The following is a 22,590-nucleotide window of genomic DNA, read 5'->3' as shown; positions in this document are numbered from 1 at the left end:
CATATCAAGCTGTAATAGATATATATTTTGCAAGAGTCCGTGCAAAATTGCAGAAACAAGATATCTTTAGTAAATATCTTTTCAATTCTAAGCAGAAAAATTTAATTTACATCGAAAGAGTAAAACCTCTATTTGCTACTGATTTTATCTTTGTAGATTCTTTGTAGTGCATGAAAGGTCTTAGGCAGAGTCATAAGTTAATTGTTATTTATATGTTGTTTTTATTTGCCATCTGTCTATTTAGTCTTATCTGACTTGCATTTATTTATTTATTTATGCTCAAATGAAGTATTCTGGGATTGTTTTTAAATTTCTTTTGATCATACCTTATCCAGGTCTTTTTCTCTTTTGATCATGAAGAAAAGTATAAAACAATCTATTTGTGAAATCCTTTCAAATAAAGATAAAACAGATACACATCCAAAATACCTTTCTCAATATGGAAAGCACAGAGGGAATGCATCACCTCTTTCAAAGTAAACCTTGTACATATTCAAGGCATGTAAATAGGAAAAAAAAACCAACAGAGTAAGCAAAAAATTATCTTCCAACTGTCATCTGTAGGGGGATATTAAGTGTTTTAGACTGGTGCTGTGACATGCTTTGGATGCACATACATAACATCTATATTTTTATAATAGTGCTGTGTAAACAACTTTCATTAAACATTTCTCTAACTTGTCTTACATCCAGCAGAATTTTTTTTCTTCTTTAAATTCTGACTTACAAAGAATCTGATCCTGCAGTTTGTACCCAAGCAAATTTTAATTATATATTTCTTACCTTCATAAGTATCCTAGAATGAGTTCATCCTAGATGTTGTTCCTTGCACAAATGAAATGATTAAATGGTAAAGAAAGGTAAGAAAAGAAGACTCTACTTTCTTAAAGTAAACAAAGTTAATATTTAAATATTAGCATTAATATTTTTTCCTTTATTTATTAGTTCAGGAATCCAACTAATGGTCAGAGAGAAATGGAGGTAAGATAAATCCATATTCTGCTTTTACTTTTCCAACCACAGGGATTCTTTCTGATTTAGTTTAATATCATCATGTATCTCGTGAAGTTCAAAATTCAGGTTTATATTAAAGAAACCTTTCTTATCTGCACAAGTACCTTTGCCATATTTTTATGATACTGCAATTATTTGATCTACTTTTCTATAAACACCTAGTATCAAGCAGGACATCGAGGATATTTACAATGACTACCTTCAGGCACAGAAGGCTAATTTCTCTAGACTTCCTCAGTATTAGTAGAGATCCCTTTATGAAATATTTCAGAGTAGCAACCTAGTCAACAAGCTATGACATGCCTTGTTGAGAAAATGTTCTCCCTCTACTGTATACAACAAACCTAGAGAAGTAAAATTCCTTGCTTAGTCTTCTGGCTTCTGTATAGCCTGCCCTACCCACTGCCAGTACTTGTTAATTTGAGCTTATGTTTCCAAATCTGTACTTTACAAAGGATAGACTCTCCAAAAATTTTAAACCCCCCAGATTCACTTTCATGAACATTTACAGGTGTTATATCTTCCTAACAGACTTCCCACCTTGGTATACATGGTTGTATGTGTAGTTAGGGCCCAATGATAACACAAATTTGTATTTGTGTCTGTATTGCTTATATCGCATATCTTATGCAAATGTTAACCACCACTTAGTCTTCATATTTATTCTCTAGCATAGTCTTCTAATTTCAGCTCACATTTTTGAAGAGCAAAGTATATAGTGATCAGTGATTCTCTCTCTACTCTGTACTATTATCACTGTAGTGAAAGTATTGCATAGTGAAAGAACATTGCATAGTAGAAGTTGCATGAATGTATAAGCATTTTGAAAAGTAAGTAGCTGCCTCCCCAGGTTTCAGTTTTTGTTTCAAAATGTCTCTCATGGGATCCTGCCAAGCAGGTTCCTGACAAGCTGGCATTTGTTTTCCTTAGGTCTAGGGTTGTGATTCTACTCTTTGTCTTGCTCACTCTTCTCAGAATTTTGAACTCCACGATCTTAAGGTTACTGCAGCCAAGGCTGCCCTTGACCTTCACATTCTTGACCACTTCTTAGCTATGTTAGAGCAATAGGTCAAGCAGAGCATCTCCCTAGTCAGTTGACCCCTTCATTAGGAGGAACTCAACTTTTTGTCCACACAGCACAAAAATCTCCCGGATCACTTGCACCCAGCAAATATGTTCTCCCAGCAGACAGAGTGGCTGAAGTCCACAAATGTACCAGGGCATGTGAAAGTGTTGTGTTTAAAGAAGCTTTCATCTTGATATTTCTGATCAGGTGATATGTGACAGCTACATACTACAGTGCCACCCATGTTGGTCTGTCCTCTGATGTAAAAACCTTTGAAAAAAACCATTGCAACTCTTAGTTATGTGAACTGTTCCACCACATTTCTCTATCCCAGTGATATTACTTCTCTACAGTTATGCAAGAACTTGTAGTTTCTCTCTTGAAGTTTCCCTCTTGAAGTTTCCCACACTTCATCATTTGTGTAAAGGACTTGTGTGCCCCCACTCATGCTAGATTTAGCAGCAGAGTGCAAGTACCTCCTCCTTCATGTTTTCCCCTGGACACATCCTCATCTTCCCCCTGGCTTTCACTTCTCTTTAGATTATAATAAATTTAGTCACATGTTTAGTCATGGAACAGAAGGGGAAAATGTTGTTCTTTAGATAAAAGCATTAAAGAGAGAATTAAAATAGCACATTTGTGTTCCTATGAAGTAAGCAAGCACACGGGCCCTGATGCAGCAAATTACGTGTTCCTGGAAAGAATATTTTATACACATATTCCTGTAAGGAGTTTGACTGTATGGTGTAGAATATCTAAAGATACTCAAAACTGTGGATTGGAAAGTCCATAGTAAGGAATAGAATCTCTTCTTTGGAGAGGGATTTGTAAACTGTGTTATCACCCTTCCTGTGATAAGGTCATAAAACACATAAGGTGGTGCATCTATCTTTGGAAAGTCCAAGGTTTTGAGCAAGGCAATAGTTGATAGGGTTTTTTTTTTCCTGTACAAAATATTAAATTTTGAAAATATATACAGTTCAGGATTAAAATTCTAAATTGTGAAAGGTACTTGAATCAATGCTTGATATACCAAGGTGCTACAAATGCTGTTTCAATTCAGTGTTTATTTGTGACATGTCTCCTGGCATGATATTATTACCTGGCAACTTTGAAAGCTGTTATTGCACTTGTACTCTGTGCTGGAGAACTAGAGTAACTGCACTTTTAGAGTAGACCTCAGGAGAGGATATGCAGCAAATTTAAGTACCCGCTCAAATCTCACCTCATCTATTGACATAGGCTCTAAATGAGCATAAAGGTCAGACAGGCATTTTGGTTTTTTGCTTCTGTGTCTACGTGCAGGATTTGTTTTCATTCTATGAAGGTTTATAGGTGTATCACTGAGTCTTCTGTGTATCTGGTGTGTTTCTACATAACCTTCTTTTTCAATTACTTCAACAGAAAAAAGTTCTTCTTTGTCTGACTCACTGGTCTGGACAGGAGTGAGATAAGTAAGAACTGGTCTAGCAATTTAAACCAAGGTCTGTAAAACAAAGAACTCAGCCATTGTAATTCTGAAGATTGATTCCTGTTTGGTATGAAACGATTAAACCAGCAGAAAAAAATGACTTAAGGACCTCAACCTTTCCTTCCTCAAAGTCAGAATACCCTTCCCTAAGGACCTGTCCCAGCTACCCTCACAGGAATAGCAGAGCATGGAAGAAGGTAGGCTACGACAGACTGTTGGCTGCCATGACATTTGGCAGAAGCCAGAATGAATCACTAGATCTAGCAGAAGACAGAAAGTCACTTCTATCTTCAGCTGAACAAAGCACAATTTCAGAATGTTGTTCTCCTTTTTCTCAGCATTACAAACAAAACTGGGAATAATTTTTTCAGTGTAGCATATTGGAAGGCATTGTCTTCCCCGAGGTTGCTGAACTGGGGTGTAGGTACCATGGGAAAAGAAGATTTGTGATCATGGCTAAGTGTTCAAATGAATCTCCAGTTTCAGTTTCCTCTCTTCAAGTCTATTTTCTTTCTTTTCTGTGTTTTCCTTAGGCATGTGGTTTTTCTTTGTTTATGTACAATGATGACTTCTGTCCTCTTCCCTACTCTGCCTACACAACAGCGTTTTCCTTTTTATGTTCGGTGCTTTCACCTCTCAAGCCCCTCACCTCCTCCAAACGTGTTGCTTCTGCATTAAGACAGAGGAGCAAAACCACAGGGGAAAAAATAAAGCAGTTAGTTCTTCAAAGAACTAGACTGCAGCCTCACTCCCAAACCTGCATACATATTTCTGGGTATGAAAGAAAAGCAGATGAAAGGCTGGTGAGATTTTTTTGGGCTGTTGTGTTGTTAAGGCAGAAAAGTCATAGGAGAAAAGAGGGGAGCTACCAATGAAGTACCAGGCATAGCCTGAACCATTCTTGGGAATGTGGTCCTCAGAAAAGAAGCTTTTTGGACTGAGAATTCCAGGACAGAGCTGCAAACTAAGAGACTTTATTTTTTTCTCTGATCACAGAAAGAGGATTTTCTATTTTTTTAATGTTGATGTAAATAAACAAGGTTGCATTATCAGCATCTCCTCACACAAACAACCTGCAAGTCCCAAAATCTGACTTAGATCCAAAAAAGGGTAACTATATATTTATGTAGAGTGAATAATACATGAATCCCTTGTTCTCCAAGTGTGATACTGTGTTCTTTACAGTGTCATTCATTAACCTATATGGCACAAACAGTGAGAGGAGGTCAATATATTATTCAATATGTTTGAGTAATTAGGAATTGATTAGCACACAAGAAGCCAAATGAAGAGACACATTTCCCCCAATGACTGAAGTTGTTGAATTAATTGATAAAACCCAGAATCTCTATTTGAGTTCAATTCTGTTACTCTTCACACTTACTCAGATTTTTTTCCTATAGTTTGATGTTGGCATGTTTCAGCGATGTTGCACAGTGCCTTTGGACCCTTAGCCTTTGCAGTGCTAAGGACCTTCTCTTTCCATTTCTGTAGTCTGTTTTTCATTTCCATCTCTGTAAACTTTCAAGTAAATTGCTGGACACCTCCTGGGGAGGACACTTGTCTGGAAACTCCCCTCACTTCCCTACTCAGTTGGCCACTGTGGAGTCTTTCCTTCCCCTTTCCCTTTCTTTCTCTCTTCCCCACCCCTTTTGTTTTAATTTTCCCCCCAAAGTAATTTTTGCTGTTAAATTTGCTATATGCCTTTGGTGCAGACCCTGCTAATCTTCCTGCTAATCTTTGTGCATGTGAACCTGTCAGGGAAAAAAAATTAACTTTAGAAGAAGAAAAGAAATTAGTCTTTCATTTACTTATTATAAAGTGTTTAATTGAAGAGGCATTTTCATGAGAAACATAAAAGAACACTTATATGTTGTTAGAGTGTTTTAATACCTTTTAATCTCCCCCAGTACAAACTTGATGCACATATGCTTTTTTTGTGAGGGATTACTGTTTGGTATAAAATGTTCCTTGAACATGAGTCCTGAAGACCTCTAACCAGTCTCAAGTGGTTCCTCCTTCTAGTCCATGCTTCCTAAAGTGACTTTGCAAAATAATTGTTAATTTCATTAGCATCCAAACATTATGTGCCCTTGTAAATACAGTATTGACAACTAACTTAAGGATTTTCAAGAGAAGATTAGTATTGCACTTTCTTGTGTTGTTTGTCTGCTATCCCACTCAGAAGTGAATTCCATAACAATCTGTTGCAGGTTTTTTTATGAATGTCCATCCTATATTTGGCATAAATCACACAATCTATGTAATTTTTTCATATCATGAATTGTTTAGGTTGGAAAACACTCTGAAGATCATGGAGTCCAACTGTTACCCTATCACTGCCAAATCTACCACTAAGCCATGTCCCTTTGTGTCTACATGTGTCTACATGTGTCTACATGTGTTCTAAATACCTTCAGGAGTGGTGACTCAACCACTTCCTTAGGCAGCCTGGTCCAATGCTTGACAACCCTTTCCACGAAGAAAATTCTCTTAATATTCAATCTAAACCTTCCCTGGTGCAGCTTGATGCCGTTTCTTCTTGTCTTATGGCTTGTTACCTTGGGAGAAGAGACTGACCCCCACCTGGCTACACCCTCCTTTCAGGTAGTTATAGACAGTGATAAGATTCCCCCTGAGCCTTCTTTTCTCCAGGCTCAACAACCCCAACTCCCTCAGCTGCTCCTCATGTGACTTGTGCTCCAGACCCTCCACCAGCTGTTGTCCTTCACTGGATGTGCTCCAGCACCTTAATGTCCAGCAACAAACTGGTGAATGGGCTGGAAAGAATGTCCTGTGAGGAGCAGCTGAGGACTTTTTGCTTGTCTTGTTTGGAGATGTGGAATTAAAGGGGTAATTTCATTGCTCTCTAAAGCTTCCTGGGAGGGGAACTGGAAAGGGAGGCGTTAGTCTCTTGCCCCTGGCATCCAGTGACAGGATGCATGGAAATGGCTCAAAGCTGTGCCAGTGGAGGTTTAGACTGGACATCAGGAAGCATTTCTTTACTGAGAGGGTAATCAGACACTGGAACAGGCTTCTTAGAGTGTGGTCAAAGCCCCAAGCCTATCAGTGTTTAAGAGGCATTTGGATGATGCTTTAACTTTTGGTCAGCCGTCATGTAGTCAGGCAGTTGGACAAGGTGATTGTTGTAGGTCCCTTCCAATTGCAAATATTTTGTTCTATTCTATTCTAATCTAGTCTAGTCTAAACAATTCTTTCAACAGTGATTCTTTACTTTGTTTGCACTTCAGATGTTTCCACTGTCTTTCTTTTAAGGTTTAAATACATATTTTTTTTAGTCTGTCATACCTCAGATGATGCTATGGTTGTAATATCCATCTGATACCTAGTTCTTTTACTCTACTTTGCCCATAAAGTTCTGCTGGTATTTCTTTTAACATTCTAAGTTAGTCTGTGACTAGTTTCAAGATGCACTTTCTCTTTTGAAAACTAAGGGAAATAAATATCTTGCTAGAGAAATATTTCATTCTTTCTGCTTCCTCCACAAATGCTAAATTTCTTTCAATATGGCCTGAAGCCCAGGACAAGCAATATTCTGTACCAGTGACAGGATTAAAATCCAGTATTTTGTAATCCATCAGTGTTGAAATGGGAGCTGTATACCATTGGTAGGGCAGGTCATTGGAAAGGAAATGGAATGTGTGCAGTACTATCTATTAGTCATGTCATTGCTGAAATATCAGACCTCGCACTTGTCATATTATATGTGAAAATGCTATTTATATATAATTATTGCATTTCTACAGTGTGTTAGTGATTGTTTCCCTCTTCTTTAAATGCCTATACAGTTATACTCCTGATATTAGAGGATTTATTCTACTGCTGATGAAAGTGACACTAATAGTATTTCTTAAATACAAAAAAAAATTGCATAATCTTTCTTGGTAAAGTGTAAGAAATACAGGGCATGTCTGACAGATGATAGAGAGATTATGTTGTCATTTGTTTGGCATGCATAAATTTAAGGCCAAAATTACTGGATCATCTAGTTGCTCATAACATTGCATTTCACATTGTCTTTTGAAAATGGATCAAATCTCTAACTGAAGCTTTTTGCCAGCAATGGAAAAAATTCAGGGATTACACATTCTCATCATTTCATTTATCATTGAAATCTTGTACCTTAGCTTTTACACAAGTTTCTGTGAATACAGCTTCAAGCCACTGGTTTCTGCTTTGCTCTCTCCTGATAAGATTAAATAGCTTTAACACCTGGTGTTTCCTCCCTGCAAATGCACTTTTATTCTGTCATCATCTCACAGCTTCATGTTTTTGGTAAAATGGACGGATCTATTTTTTCTCTCACTGAAAGGCATTTTCTACAACCCTCGAGATATTCTGTATATTTTCAATACTACTGAATTTTCAACAACTTTTTCTAGACATAACTCCTAGACCTAAGTTCAATCTCCCTGGATTACTTTCACCAGTACTGTATACAGCACAGTGATAGCAATGCACCAGATGTTTATGTTTAGTTGATAGTCTGCTATAATTCTTACATGCTTTTTGGTCACTGCTTTTCAGGATACAATCTGTCATGCTTGTGGATTTTACCTCTAGTCTTGCTTTCTACAAATAGAACTTTGCCTTTTACATTAGTAAATTAAATGCTGTTTAAATAGAGGCCAAACTTAGCAAGTGGGAGAGACTGTTCTGCACAATTCCTTTTCCTTATTTATCATTTTGCTAACTGTATGGTCATGTGTAATAATTTTTGACTACCTCACTAATCAAAATGTTGAATAGAATCAAACCTTGTACTTGTGCTTTTGGGACTGCCTGAAAAACACTCCCAATAAATGGAAAACTTTTCAGTGAGAAGAGTGTCCTTCTGGACAAGACGATCAGCACACAGCTGCATAAACACATCATGTTGTGGGTCGTGGGTTGAGCACAGAGGGTAACAGTGAATGGGGTAACATCAGACTGGCGACCTGTCACTAGCTGGGTTCCACAAGGCTCCATCTTGGGCCCTGAGCTCTTCAACATCTTCATAAATGACTTGGACGCAGGACTGGAAGGGATACTAAGCAAATTTGCAGATGACACCAAACTGGGAGGAGCCATTGACTCCCTCTAATGCAGGGAGGCCCTGCAGAGAGACCTTGACAGAGAACTGGGCAATCACCAACCATATGAAGTTCAACAAGGGAGAGTGCTGGATTCTGCACCTCAGATGGGGCAACCCCTGGATGTTCAGACGGACTGGGGAATGAGATGCTGGAAAGCAGTGCCATGGAAAGAGACCTGGGCATCCTGGTTGATGGCAAGTTGAATATGAGTCAGCAGTGCTCTGGCAGCCAGGAGGGCCAACTATGTCCTGGGAGGCATTAGGCAAATCATTGCCAGCCAGTTGAGGGAGATAGTGTCCCACTATGCTCTGTGCTGGGGCAGGCTCAGCTTGAATATTTTGGCAGTTTTAGGCACTGCAATATCAGAAGATATTAAGCCATTAGAGAGTGCCCAAAGGAGGGCAACAAAGATGGTGAAGAGCCTTGAGGGGAAGCTGTATGAGGAGTGGCTGAGGTCACTTGGTCTGTTCAGCCTGGAGGAGACCGAGGGGAGATGTCATTGCAGTCTACAACTTCCTTGTGAGGGGAAGAGGATGGGCAGGCACTGATCTCTTCTCTATGGTGACTAGTGATAGGACGTGAGGGAATGGCCTGAAGTTGTGTCAGGAGAGGTTTAGGTTGGATATTAGAAAAAGGTTCTTCCCCCACAGGGTGGTTGGGCACTCGAACAGGCTTCCTGGGGAAATGGTCACAGCATCAAGGCTGACACAGTTCAAGAAGCGTTTGGACGATGCTCTCAGGCACATAGTGTGACTCTTGGAGATGGTCCTGTGCAGGGCCAATGATTCCATCCAACTCAGCATATTCTGTGATTCTGTGAGTTCTTGAAGGTATTTCAGTAAGGTAGCATCTTATACTGGATCTTAACTACAATGACATTGTGTCCAAGTTCTTAGCTTCCTTGTCTGTCAGTCTTTTAGCTTGATCACAGAGATGGTGTAGCACCATTTCAGGGAGTCTCTTGAGTTTCCGGGATGAATCTGACTTTGCGTGCATAGTAAGTTCATGCATTTTCAAAAGGTATTTCAAGCTCACTTGCATATGCAAGATTTGTGTGTTAAGAACTTCCAAATAAGAATGATTTCTGGCATTTTTGCACCCGACTTTATCTCTCTTCCTGTCTCTGATTCCACTCCATGAAATATAAAAACAACAGAAAAAGAAAGGCCACCCCCAGGTGGCTTTGCTGGGTGGTTCAGAATGTAATACACACCAGAGAGGACAGTGAACATCTTTTTGGGTGACTCCAGGGTCAATCTAGGATACAGTGGTTGTGACAGTTACTCTCCGTGGTAACTTTTATCTTATTTATCACATGCTTCATCAATATCATATGATGCTTCTTTATTAATCACAGTGTAATGTGCATGTAAAATCCTTTTTAAGTTTATGTATTAAGTGTATATATTTCTATTCACCAGTCTTATGAAAAAATGGAATCACTTTTGTTTGATGAGGCCTGTTTTCCCTAACATCAGAATTCTTGACATTAATTGTATTCCTATCTTAAGTGTTTGGGATTCTCCACAATTTTGCTTGGTTATGATGACAGCCTAATCATTTAGGTGTTGAAAACATTTGTTGCTTTAAAGATGTTTCCTGAGATGATCACATATCTATTCTTCTGAAATAGTGTTTGTAATATGAACATGAATCATATTAGCTTTGCCAACTAACCATTTTAAGACTCCTAACTATGAGACATGCCAATGTTAACCTCTTTATCAGTCTTAGATGATTTGAAAATCCAGTCTATCTGATCTTCATTTGAGCGTTCAGTACATTACTATTTGGGAAGATACTAGTCAAAATGAAGAATAGCAAAAAATGGATAGAAATATAGTACAACTGGCTGAAAACATATGCCAATGCATTGGTTGAAAGAATTGTGATGAAAAAAGATTTCATCAAGGATTCTTTTTGGAGGTTGATCTCATTTAATAGTTTAATTAATGACCTTGGCAGAAATGGTGGAAATGTGGTAATGAAATTTGCTGATGACAAAATTTGGGAAGTATTATCAATACAAAGAAGAAATTGGATGACCTAAAGGACTCCTGTAATAGAATAGGATTACATTTAATAATAAAAAGTGTCAGGTCATGCATTTAGGGACTAATAACAAGAATTTCTTCCAGAAGCTGGGGACTTATCAGTTGGAAATGACAGCAAAGGATAATGATCTGGGTCAGCCAGGGCGTGACAATAGGGCAGGTCTGTGAAAAGAGAACTTAACACAAGGATGTATATTTCCAGTAGCAAAAGGTGATTATTAGTACCATTGTACACTATACTGGTGAGACCTTTCTTTGGAATCCTCTTAAACAGCTCTATCTATGTTCAGATCTTCCTGAGCTTTGTAAAGTTAACCTTTTTGAAGGACTGGATATAATATACCAGTTTGTCTACCTTGTTCACCTACTGAGTCCAAATAATTTCAGGCTTGTTGTTTATGCTTCTGCTTTTTGTCCAGTGGGTCCAAGTGAAGGGATAGCTAACCCTGTTGTTCCCAGTGTAAGAACTGTTTATCTGTATCCATCATGTGGTACCTTGTTGAATGATGAGTTTTACTCTCTTTAGAGCCTATGTACACTTTTATATGTAATTGTGCTGCATGGAATTCAGTATATTATTTATATTTATATAGGTTCCAGCCTGTAAAGTGTTTGTCCATGCACAATCATGACTGATAACCATATCCCTCAAAGAGTATAGAGGGCAACAAAAGGGGATTAAGGAGAATTTCTATCCTTTACTGCATGCGAGGTGAAACATAGTGACATAGTATGAGGAAAAGGATGAGATACTTCACGTCTTCTTTGCCTCAGTCTTCAGTAGTAAGGACAGTTGTTCTCTGGGTAGCAGTCCCCTGAGTGGGAAGACAGGGATGGGGAGCAGAATGAAGCCCCCTTATTCCAAGGGAAAATGGTCAGCTACCTGCTACATCACTTAGAAACACACAGGTCACAGAATCCCAGAATCAACCAGATTGGAAAATACCTCTGAGATCATTGAGTCCAACCTATGACCATGGTCAACTAGACCATGGCACTAAGTGCCACATTCATTCTATTCTTAAACACCTCCAGTGTTGGTGACTCCACCACCTCACTAGGGAGCCCATTCCAATGCCCAATCACTCTTTCTGTGAAGAGCTTCTTCCTAATGTCCAACCTAAACCTTCCCTGACACAGCTTAAGACTATGCCCTCTTATCTTGTTGCTGATTGCCTGGGAGAAGAGACTGACCCCCACCTGGCTACACCATCCTTTCAGGTAGTTGTAGAGAGTGATAAGGTCTGCGCTGAACCTCCTCTTCTCCAGGCTAAACAACCTCAGCTCCCTCAGCCGCTCCTCACAGGACTTGTGCTTCAGACACTTCACCAGCCTCATTGCCCTTCTTTGGACACCTTCGAGCACCTCAACATCCTTCCTGAACTGAGAGGCCCAGAACTGGACACAGTACCCAAACCTGAATACACAATGAGGTCTTCTGCAGTTCCAGAATTGGAAACAGTCAAATTTCCAGTTTTCATAAACATATTACTGACTTTTTAAAATCATGAAACTTATGACTCAAGGTCCAAGTTACCTTCCAGATTAGCTAGGAAGAGAATATATATCAGAGACAGGTATTTTTCTTCTCAAATGCACATTTTCTCTGTGAATTTCTGAAACCAAAATGCTTATAAAAATATTTTTATTTCATTGAATCAACATTTTTTTACAAAATCCTTGCTTTGCATTAGAAATTTTTCATATGAAACATCTGCAGAAACTTCTGCAGGACTGGGCCTTAGATTTATAAGGATGCAGGGAACTAACATGGTGTCAGGCTTTCTGACATCATCATATTTCAAAGGAAAGTTGCCATGCAGTTTTAAACTGCCATTACATATCCACTAAAGAGTGATAAGACACTGATGAAATGTTGCAACACAACATGGACATTTTGCTTTATGTGATAGAACACCACAGGTAGCAATCACAACCCTATTCACATTGTTCCTAAGGGAGAAAAAAAAAAATGCTTCCTGCATGCCTTTACAGCTGAGCTGGCTGGTAGCTTTATCACTGTATATTGGGGTTTTTAGCCATAGGATTTACTCCATCATTGGATGAGAATATGGGGGTTTTTTGTGTGTGTGATTGTGCATGAAAGGATGGATTGAGTAGCATATCTTTAACAGAACAAAATAAAATAAGTACTAGTGAGGGCTGCATGGTCTGATTTCTGACACCCATTCAAAGACTTCACAACTCCAGATGACGTTTTTAATTTTCTGCTTTCAAAAACAATATTTCATACATCTAATGCTTATCTCTGAGTTTCTGGCTCTCCACTCCTGACAGGAACCAAAGAGAAATAGATATGCCAGATGCATGCCTTTGTCTGCTCCCTAACAGATCTTTCCTTGTAAATTCATGTAGTGAAGGGAAATGAAGGGCAAATAGAAGTAATAGCTAATGCACTTTTTGTGTAAATGGTCACAACAGATATTCAATACATGGTAGTAAAAGGGTTTTACAGGAAAAGGGGCAAGAAAAGTTGGACAATGGTAATTCTGAATTAAAAATATCTTTTCAATATTTAAAACTCCACAGAGGTTTTTTTGGAAGCAGCTACAAAAGATGTAAATCAGTGATGAGAAGTAATTCAAAAGAGGATGAAATACTTCCACAAGTGTTTTAAGAAATTATTCACAAAATTATTTTATATAGAAAGATAAGTTGAGGAATATATTTGAAGTGAAACATCAGTTAACTAACTGATGTATTCATGGAGTGTTCAGGTTGCATTCAGCTTGCATTCACTGAGCAGCATATGGAGAAAACAGAGCTTTGATTCATCCAAAAGGTTAACTTATCCACTGTTGTCTACACAACAGTGTAGACAAGGCTTTCTTTCAACTTCATTACCTGAATAATTTTGTCTGAAGTATGGAACTAAAAGTGATCCAACCATTTATCCTCTCCCCATCGATGTGCAAAGGGGGAGCCAAAGGAGATGGCTTTCTGGGTGAGAAGAGGCTTCTGTTGTGCCTGGATCTGCCTTCTCTCCCTGCCATGGCACCTAAGGGAGTACAGTCGATAGACAGTGGAGACATTCTCAACTAAACCTGAAGAACTCAGCATGGAACTCAGAATACGCCATAGCACATTTTTAAGGCAAAAATGACCTTAAAAATGGCCTTTTCTGGTAACCCTGAGACGTGTGTGATTGTGCATGAAAGGATGGATTGAGTAACATATCTTTAACAGAACAAAATAAAATAAATACTAGTGAGGGCTACATGGTCTGATTTCTGACACTCATTCAAAGACTTCACAACTCCTGCTAAGAAGCACTGCTACCCCAGCTTCACTTGGGTTTCATACTAGACAGAAAGGTGCATGACAGAAGCTCCTATTTTTTAGTGGAATGAAGCCAGTAGTGTGTCACGACTCATTTGCTGATTCCTTTGGAGCCATCCCAGCTGTTATTTGGAACATATCAGTGAGTGCCATTACCGTCTTCAAAGGAAAAGTCTTGATCAGAGCAACCGTACTGGTATTTTAATCTACCTTTTTTGTGTCCAATTGGTCCCACAGAGTACGAAGAAAGAAATATGCTTGTCTTAAATATTGTGTATCAGAGCTAATCACACTATTAGCACTGGATTTCTTTTTCAGCTATTCTCTCATCTTGCTTCAATTGCAAATTAATTTGTCTGACCAGCAAAAGAAAAATGAGAAATAACTTTGGAAAAGTTTAAAACAATCCTTATTGTCATTTGCAATAGAACATTATGCAAATAGTTGCTGGCTAGAAAGGGAAAGGGAAGTGTGCCAAGATAAAGTGACAAGGGAGACAAGCAGAAAGAAAGAAGGATTTGCTTTTTGCAGACCTGACTACCTGACTGGTTGAGTTGACCAGAAAAATAATTACAAATCTCCTAAGTCTTAAGGAGACCGTACTGCAGCATCTTGCATCACAAATCCTGCTTTTGGAAAACAGTATCTGAGAAGCAATGACATTGGACTATTGCAAGTTCTAAGATTTTGAAGTAGCCTTGCATTCTCTTTTTATCATCGATACTCTTCACCACAATTACTTCTGTCTCTTCTCCTAATTAGTGAGGAGGCAAGTGGGCAGAGTGTGTTGAGTTAAACAGTATCCTACTCTTAACTCTTATAACATCATCATTAAAATAATGTATAATATCACAAGTACAGGTTTATAGTTTTGCCCGATTACCTGCAAGAGAGGAACTTAAAAACTGTGCATAGTTTAGTATGCTGAATGTGGACATAAAATGATAAACATGCCACAAGTTTATGGTGGATGTTTATAACTGTATGTTGATTTTCTGATTCAGGTTATGACCACTGCAGAAGATTATGGTTTCAATATTTTGCTCTGCCAAATTCCAGAAAGCAGCTATGTTATTGATGGTAAGTTATTTACTGAAGTTGATTTCAGTTCCGTATTGTGGCCAGACTGAAAATAATATTTAAGTAGACAAGAAAAAGAAGACACTTGTTACTTAAGAGAGAACAGTATTTGCGAGTATGAAGACAACTTCAAAAAATTGAATGTCTATTGAACAGTAATTAAAATAACATTTTGCATGCTTTGCATGCTTTCTGAGATAGTTAAACAGAGAATTTTGTTTTCCTGGAATTGTTCAGATATACAGTGGGCAAAACTCCAAGGAGATGAAAACTCTCATTTTAGCAGATGTTTTAGCAAACAGCATTCCTGATGAAATTTCTGGAGGACTTTTGATGAAAAGTCTATAAAAATGACTACCTTACCTCATATGTTTACATTATTTTCTTAAATTTTCTGCCCTCATGCATACCCCAGATTTAGTTGTATTTAACAAGTTTGATGTCCACAGACAATAATACATTATGGTTGGTGACACACCATTATTTTTTCAATATTTTTGCTATATCATCACAAATTAAAGTCTGGAATTTCTTGTAATATCATGTTCCAAAAAAGTGTTGATGTACCGTGACGTTTTGGACATATCAGAGATTTTCAGGATTACTGTGACTTTTAATGATGAAAAATTGTTCAGATTCCAGAATCTGAACAGAACCAGATCTACATGCTTTCTTGATGTTCTGTACCAATTTTAGGAAGCAAAGTTCTTTCATCTTTATCTTGCTGTGTAAAAAATATTATGAATTACCTAAAAGGGGTGTTTTTATCTAAACCTTTTGTAAGTGCTTGTACACATAAGCAGACCTTTCCTATTAGAACTTGAATAAAGCAAAAAATTGCACTTGACTATGAAGTGCATGTGTGCTTTGCATTCTGAGTGGAGTACAAAGCTCAGTGTACTTATGTGTTATAAAATCAAAATCAAGTAATGATGAAGTTTGGGTTATAGGATCAGCAATGTTTTCTTCTCATTTTTTTCTTTTTGTATTCTTGCACAATTCCAGACACAATGATTTTCTGGCCTAAGTGTGAGGTTCCCAAATGCTACCATAATAAACAAAAGAAAAAAAACCTATTATTTTCTTATTCATCATTCCCTCTAATGCTGCCCTCAAATATTATTTTCATTTTCTGTAAAGAATACTTGATTTTTAGAGTGTTCCATTTAGAAAAAAGACACAACCAAACAAGGAATCAATTCTATTATTTCTGTAGAACAATCTGTATAACACACATGCAAACTAGGTCTCATGGGAAGTAAACATTGTAGCACATCCAGCTTCTTATTGTGGACCATCATATGTCTGATGTACACTAATGTTATAAAATATATTGCTCTGATAAGCTCCATAATTACTTAATTATAGTATTTTCTTTAGTGCAGTCGAAACCAGTTAAATATTGCACAGAAGTAGTTTTGCACATAATTTTTTACCTTTTTTTCTGACATTTTATGCCCAATTTTCTGTTATGCAGGCGTAGCACTGTTTTTAGGTAAGAATATTTAGCACTAATCTCAGCAAGTGAGTTTATACAGTGAGTTTATGAATTTTTAAACACTATAAACGACAATGGCTGTATTAAATGAGCTCTTTATGTTCCAAGTTGTTTGGTATAAATGTGCAATAACCATTGCGGAAAATTTGAAACTCTTATGATGAAGATGTATGTTAGATAAAAAAAAGAATTCTTTTTAAAAAATAAACTCCACCCATTTTGTTTCTTCCGCCTTGCTTTCTTGACCTTCCTCCCCCCTCGTATTTTGTAGTTCACCTGACTTAAGTTGAATGATTACCGAAAAAAGACTCCTGGATGCTTTTAATAACTCATCTGTATTACCAGCTTTGTAGATGGCATTCTTCTTTTTGGGTAGATACTGATCAAAAGCCTCAGTGGTGCATTGTGAAGTACTGCTCTTTTATGAATGCCTCTCATCTTGATGTTCCTCACAAAAATTACTATTACTATTTTTTATCCTATATTATCTTTCTATCTGCACATAGGAAGGCTAATCATAACCTGTTTCTCAGGCAGTATACATTTACAGTTTACAGTCTATGCACAGGACAGGGTAACGATTGCTTAAAATATGTGAGCATGAAGACACACTGACATGTTGGTTAGCATCACTGACAGTGATCTTAGCCGTAAATCATAGTTTCAACAAGTGATTTGAAGGCAGAGAAATAAAATCTACAATCCTTAGTAAAAATTCTATGAGTTTGCATGGGACAAGGTGAAAATGTTGTTAGAAAATGGAGTAAGTAGGCAGTGGAGTCTGACCTCATGGAACAAACTGAGGTGAAAGTTAACCCCAACTGAATGAGAGCTGTTAGGTTAGAAGTGGACTGGAGCTTGAAATGGAAACATATCCTTTGCTTGAGGTGTTACAAAAATACAAGAACGAAGAAGGGTAGTCAGTTATCAGTGTGACACAGGCAGTGTTCAAGCCATAATTGGTCTTTTACTTTTGTTTGCAGGCAACACTACAAACTGCTGTAGGGTGAGACAACATGCAGTTTCAGTTGTATTCTTAATGGCCTTTTATGTCTGAAGACTTTGCAAACACTACAGAAACCACTTAAAGCAAAGATGTGACTTTCAGAAAAAAACTGCAGGTAACATCTCTGGGAAAAAGTACCTCTTCTGTGAATAGCTACTTTAAAAAAATGTTTATGTTTATTTGAAAACATTTCTATGGGACTTGTTCTGTCATCTGCAGAGGAATATATGAAAGCTTGGACTAAATCTATACCAACTTTTTCATGTAGCTGCTGTTATGTTAAGCATAAAAGTGGATATAAACCACATATTTAGTTTTCTGCAAATGGATCTACAAAAAAATAAATCCCAGTGCCAGGTACTGTTGCAGATCTGTGACTTGCTGCTGGAGAAATATTTTAATGAGAAAAATGTCATTTTAGTTTGTTATGCGACTGTGACATTACAAATGGAAAAAAACATGTAACACATTCTGACTTTAGTATTATGAGACATTTAACCATGAAAATTTGAGGAGACCATATTAGGAGATATATCCCTGAACAAGTTCAAGAAAATGTCAGCAGTATTTGTGCTGATACAATACATGGGCTATGGACAGTTCCAAGTCTAGGCTCGAGGTGTACTGGCAAGGTCATTAGCTGTCTTTCTGAGTGCTCAGGAGAATGCTAAAGTAGTGGTCTGCCTCTTCTGCCTGCTCTCTTTGTTTTTCCCTGTTCCCTCCGTGTTCATTTTTTGACAAACCAGGCTTTTGCGTTACATTTAGAATTCTTAACAGTTCTTCAATAAATGCTGCTACTGTAGTCAGTGAGAACAAGCATCATCATAATTCCAAGAGATCAACTAGACATGATTGTGTCAATAGGTACTTTGTTTTCTCAGCACTGAGGATTTCTTTGAGCTTCACAGACTGCAAAGCAAATATGCTTCCTGCCCCAAAGAAAGGAATATATATGTATATGTGTATGTATTTTGAACAAGGGTTTTTCTGCATGATAATATTTTAGACAAGATATCAATTCAAGAGAATGAATTCTGGATTATTTGTTATTGGGAGGACACAGTTTGCCTAATCATGGCTTATTCATTGTACATACCAATGGTTTTAAACAAAATTCTTAATATTTCAGAATGGTCAAAGAGCATTAATATCAGTTTGTGTAGGCCTAGAATAGTGTTTTCTTCCTTTGGCAATTCATAAACACAGTCTGGTATGCAGACCGTGACTGGTCAGCCAAAACCTATCTTCCTGTTTCCGATTCACTTTGAAGCATATAACGAGTCTCCACTTCTACTCCCACTTAAGACAATTATTGTTTTGGAAGCAAACTAAAACACGTGAGTTTTATGGATTCAGAAATGGCTTTCTCTGGGCATTTGAATAGATGAAGCTTTGCTTACTCAAATGTTCAGAAAAGGCAGTTGTACACGCAATGTGAAGCTATGTGAAGCAGAATTTAATTTCTAAATAGCACCATTTTTTTTCATTTTGAGTTAAAACTCTACAAGTTTGCATACCTAAGTGGGAGTCAAGGTACCCAGGATCTCTCTGGAACCTGTCTCTCCATTAGGGGAAAGAACCCTCTATGAACAATACAACCCTGGAATGAGCTTTCTTTTAACTGGTATAATAAGATGACTCTGTCACAAAATGAACTACTTGCTGATAAACTGGAATAGTAAGACATATTATCGATTTTTATATCACAATGTAAAATTCATAGTGTTAATTGATTACCAAAGATGATGTTAATTGATTACCAAAGGTATCAAAGTTATTACTGCCATGATTAAATTATGACTGTGCATCATATCTGGGATTTTGCAACAATGTATTAAAAAGGTAGCTGTAGTTCTGGTCTTATCAGTAGGTTTTCATATTCAAGTATTAGGTGACTTTAAATATACTGACTAAAAATAGCATTATTTTCTTTTCCCATATAAATAAATGAACTTTTCATGCCTTCCTTTGCATCTCGAACTCTTACATAGTGAAAAGTATCACAAGACCAGATGAAGACCCAACAAGGATGTCTGGTTGTAGCGGTGAGAACACCTTTTATTAAAAAAGAAACTTTTGAGTCATGGCTCCAGACCAAAAGCAGAGCTTTAAATGTCTCTGTTCCCCGACTTGTCTGGTCATTAGGGGTCCAGGCCTAGCCTGGCCCACCTGACTATTTTCTTGGTTTGGCAGGTCAGTTTTGAAGGCAGGTGGCATATCTTGCCCCTCACAATAACTGAAAGCCATACGCTTAATCCCACATCTCCTGGGATGAGCTCAGGCTGCTCTGTTTTCTAACCATTATGTGAGTTCTCTAAGAGCTAGCCATTATACAAACGGTGTACAACCTACTATCACAGCAGACTGAATTATTTGTGGTGTTGACTGCAACTGATTTTTCAGGCTTCCCACAGCATGGCCAGAGTCCGGGTTCCCATGTGCTAAACCTGGTTAGCAATGGCTCATTACGGAAAAGAAAATATATATTTCTGAAAAAGGCACTCTACACATGTGTTAGTGACTTGAATGGTGCATCTGGGAAATCAGGCAAGCAGAGATAGGTATTCAGTAAAGAAAGACTAGAATGCTTTTGAGGACTTTCTGTTTGGGACTTAGAAATCGGTATTAAGGAATTATGTCGGAGCTTAAACAAGACTGAATAAGCATTCTTGTATGCAACTTTAAGACTGTTTATCTATGTATGAGAATTATTTGAGTATGTATGAAAGGGGACTGAGTAATAAGATTAATTTGAGAGTAACTTAGAAATATTAAAAGATAACTTTTTAAGCATTCTGCTGGGCAACAGCAGTTTTGCTGAATATAGACATCATTACTATATACTGAATTCTAGTGAGTTGTCTTGCAAATGATCAAGACTCACGATAGCAGAAATGACAATTCATGTTCCTGCTAGTGGTGAGATAGAAGAATTCAAACAAAAGGAGTGTAGCACTACCATCTTAACTGTCATAGCAAAGTCAAGACTACTTGGAAGATGTTTTTGTGAGAACCCAAATCCTGGCTCTTTTCAGGTCAGATGAGGGAGTAGGACTCATGTCTTTGAGGCTGGTACTGTAGTTCAGTGGTCTGCAAAGTAGAGTGTGCGCACACCTCAGGATGCTCAAAGGAATCACTTGGAGAGCAGGAAGAAAACACAAACTAGAGAAGTGGGCCCATGACAACCTTGTGAAGTTCAACAAGTCCGAGTGCAAGCTGCTGCACATGGGTTGGAGCAGTCCCAGACATGAGTACAGGCTGGGAGAAGAATTCATTGAGAGCAGCCCTGCTGAGATGGACTTCAGGTTCTTGTGGATGAAAAGCTGGACATGAGCGAACAGTGTGCACTCACAGCCCAGAAAGCCACCCTGGGCTTCATCAAAAGAGGAGTGGCCATCAGGTCAAGGAAGGTGATTCTGCCCCTCTACTCTGCCCTCATGAGACCTCACTTGGAGTGCTGCATCCAAGGCTGGGGTCCTCAACACAAGAAAGACAGGACCTGTTAGAGCAAGTCCAGAAGGCTACAAAAATGATCATAGGGATGGAGCACCTCTCCTACAAGGACAGGCTGAGGCTGGGGTTGTTCAACCTGGGGAACAGAAGACTTCAGGGAGACTACATTGAGGACTTCTAGTGCCTAAAGTGGGATTATGAAAAGGAGGGAGAGGGACTTTTTATATGGACACATGGTGACAGGACAAGAGGCAGTGGTTTTAAACTGAAAGATGGCAGGTTTAAGTTAGATGTTAGGAAGAACTTCTTTACTCAAAGAGTGGTGAAGCACTTCTGAGGCTGCCCAGAGAGGCTGTGGATGCCTTGTGTTCAAGGGCAGTTTGGGTGGGGCCTTGAGCAACCTGGTCTAGTGGGTGGCATCCCTGCCCATGGCAGGGAGGTTGGAGCTAGATGATCTTTAAGGTCCCTTCCAACCCAGACCATTGTATAATTCTGTGATTTTTGTACCATTAATAAATAAAATAAACTCTAAAATAATGCTTATCTCATACTTTTTAGTTTCTATTTTTGTATATGTTTTATAATATATTAATAAAATAGTACAGAAGTAAATATATATATATTATAAATAAATAAACATATATTGGGTATATGTTCAGAAATTTTTAACTGAGAGGATGAGACCACCCCTTAGGATATGTCTAATAGCTTTTCTTTCTCTTTGGACTAATAAATAGTTAATTGCAGATATAAGAAAAGTACCACCCACAGAAAAAAAATATCATGAGAAAGAAGGACTCCTAAGAGTTCGGTACATCAAAAGACCTCCTGCAATTACGAGTTCTTCTGTTGCCTGCATTTCTTTTTGTATTTCTAGCATGTCCATATTAGAGATTGGAAACCTTTCCCAGTAAGTGTCACTCCTACTAATCCCACAAAAACCTTTGATAAATGGTCTCTCCCAAATAATAAAAGTTTCACTGAAAAATTCTAACAAGCTCTTGCCTGAAGTTCCCTGATTTATTTCATTGTAAAGTATTTATTTACTTAGAAGTCATTACAATGCATTGCATTACATAAAAATGATGGGCACTGCAGTGGTGAATATAAATCGTGTCTGTGAGGCAAAGGAATACATTTATCATTCTTGTGCACATGTGAGCTTACTCTTACACTCTCAAAGCTTTGTGCAGGAATATGACTGGATGGCTTTTAAAATTAATGATAGTTACTCTGCAAACCATAGTTTAAAGGCCCATGTACATACACATACTGAGAGAGGCTTTGTGTTCCCATTAATAATGTCCAACAAATACAAATTTTATGCATGGAGTGGTTGATGCTGCATTTTATATAATCCTAATATATTCAGAACATACAGAAATAGCATTAAGTGTCAGAAGCTCATCTTGTCTGTGGCATAATTAATATATCTGTCATGTTTACAAGAGTGATGCATGTGCAGGAATCTTGTTCGAGGTATGCAGTCTCATGTTTAGAAGAAATACTTTGTGCTGATTTACCTTTGATGTTACTTGTATACCAGGTTTAT

At 37.9% G+C, this 22,590-nt stretch overlaps 1 long non-coding RNA gene across 1 annotated transcript; it reads left to right on the top strand.

Annotated features, from left to right (window-relative positions):
* Positions 1 to 905: 905 nt before the first annotated feature.
* On the top strand, positions 906 to 17,688 carry LOC108644356. The gene is made up of 3 exons (XR_001923223.1): positions 906 to 981; positions 15,006 to 15,081; positions 17,563 to 17,688. It is a non-coding gene; the product is annotated as an uncharacterized LOC108644356 (long non-coding RNA).
* The last annotated feature ends 4,902 nt before the right edge of the window (positions 17,689 to 22,590 follow it).

Source organism: Manacus vitellinus, unplaced genomic scaffold (genome assembly GCF_001715985.3).
Source record: "Manacus vitellinus isolate BGI_N305 unplaced genomic scaffold, ASM171598v3 scaffold_11_pilon, whole genome shotgun sequence".
Lineage (NCBI taxonomy): Eukaryota > Metazoa > Chordata > Aves > Passeriformes > Pipridae > Manacus > Manacus vitellinus.
Note: the sequence above shows the minus strand (reverse complement) of the source record. Positions and strands in the feature narration are given on the sequence as shown.